Here is a 2,376-nt window from a genome sequence, read left to right as displayed (position 1 = left end):
AAAATCACGGTGCTCTTTGTTTTGCTTGGTGAGTGAAGGGAGAGGCCTCTGTTCCCCCCCTCCCCAATGTCTTGGGTTTCTGAGGTCTTTGTCTTACCCTCCTGGGTTCCCACGCTGGCGAGAATCTGTGGCTCTGGCTCCTCTCCCGCTGCTCACTCGGCTCATCTCGGTTGGTTTTCCACGCGGTGGGCTCCCTGTAAGTCCTCTGTTTCACATCCACTAGATCCGGAAGCGTTTCCTCTGCAGTTTTTTTCTTGAGTCTTTTCCTGAGGCTACAGTAATTCCACTTTTATGAAATTTTATTTTCCCAAGCTAAGGCGCACGTCCTCACTATCCGCCATCTTGGCTCCGCCCTACTTATTGTTGTTTCTATTGTTGCATTTATTGTTGAGCATTTTTGAGATACTTGTTGATTTCTTCTATTTTTTTACACTGTGGTAGATTTTATCTTTGTACTATGACTCTGTAGATAAGTGGGCTTTCTGCTTTCACTGAAACTCTGGAGGCTTGTAGTGGGTAAGGCCAGAGAGCTCTGTTCACTTTTTAAGAGTAAAGGATATGCCTAAGGTGACTCATCCAGGTTTGTCATGGTAAATCATCTCCTTTTTTCAATCAGAAGCGAGTTATATTCTGTTCAGCTAAGTTCTTCTCTTCAATGGAGCCCAGTGCCTGATTACTAGCCCTAGTGGGAATAATATTTGTCTGCTCTGTCCAAAGAACCACACAAAGGATCTCTGTAGGTCAGTATAAGTTCAGATTCTCCAGAAATGTCTCTCATCAGGTAACCAGGAACCCCCAAGTTTGTGGCATCTCCCACTGAGAGTGCTCAAAGTCCCAGTCACACTGTGAGTCTTCCCACCCACCCTCATTTTTTTTTAATTTTTTCACAGTTCTGCTTCAGAAGCTACACAGTCACAAGTTCCTAGTTTCCTGTTATTTCTCCCCACCAGAGTCAAGAGGCTCCACTCAGCTTCTTGCCAGGTGCAGACACAAGATGGCAGAGCTGTTATGTATGCCCAAAATGGCTCCTGCTCTATCAGCTTGCATGCCTTTGTGAGGTGATTTTAGAGAGAGAAATGTGTCTGTGCTGTCCCCCTTTTTTTTCTCTCCTCTAGTTTGGCTGACACACTTTCCCTCAGAGATTTAAGCCTCATTCCCTCTAGGTTCCTGCCACTTTTTGCTGGTGGCTTGGGATACTGCAGTATTGTCTCACCTCACTTTCCAAGTGTTGGTGCATAGGCTCTATCCTGTTGGAGTTATGAGCTGTGGGCCCCACGCACTCCATGTGTGTCCACTGTGTCTCTCTAATGTCAGTAGAATTTCCTGTGTCATTTTTTCCCTAACTCTTCCCTGAGGCTATTTCCACTTTTTTAAAACTATCTTCTCCTGGGTTAGAGCAGTAAGCTCCCTCCCTACTCCACCATCCGATTATTAGCCCATATGTATATGATTATGACTGTTTCTGCCAAATTACTAATTTATACACCATATAATCAAAATTAAATGCCTCCTATGGAATGCATATTTATTTTTTCATTTGCTACTGTCACCCACATGTGTAACGAATAATGTGATTTGTGACATTCCTAACACAGGGAAATGATGGGTACCATGGTTTGGTTTATAATTGTGTGGTCATCAACTCACTCTAAATGCTGGAAGTTGTCCCAGCAACTGTCATGTGTATAGGATTTGAGTGCATCGCAGTGCCAGCACCATCATGGTGATCAGCATAGGAAACATTCTTAATGTTTCTAGATGCTCTTGGAACTTTAAATTATTTTCTGATTGTGGAAATTTTTCAAACTACAAGTCTGTATCATAGTGTAATTTTTCCAGCTTATTCCGGACTGTTTTTTCACCAAATATTCATCCACGTATTTGTTTTTTTAATTATGGCTTACATTAAAATACACATTGTTACTAAGGGCAAGGCAAAGTTTTAACTTCAATATGCATCAGGTTTCTATTTTTTATTTTGTCTTTCATTTTATTAATTTCATCTGAGTATGTCATTATCCACATGGAAACCAATCTTAGCACTGCCAAGATATGATGATTCTTTTGGGCACTTAAATTTTCATGTCATGAATGCACTAAATAATGTTCAAGTTGTCTTAGCAATCTTCATCTTTATGAACTATCAAATAATTTTAGAACATTACATTCTTTTACACTTTCAAGGACACTTTTTATAGCTTCTTTATATTTAGAGAATCAAAATTGTCATTCTCTTTAAAATTTCCATGCATTAGATCGAGACAATTTTATCTTGGTTTTAAAATTACTGAATTCAATGGCATAAGTTTTCTTTGATTTAAGAGAGCACAAATTTTCTGTATTTAAATATATATTTAGGGCTATTTTTATTAATAT

Source organism: Lepus europaeus, chromosome 7, assembly GCF_033115175.1.
Source record: "Lepus europaeus isolate LE1 chromosome 7, mLepTim1.pri, whole genome shotgun sequence".
NCBI classification, from domain to species: Eukaryota; Metazoa; Chordata; class Mammalia; order Lagomorpha; family Leporidae; genus Lepus; species Lepus europaeus.
This window is presented reverse-complemented; position numbering follows the sequence as displayed.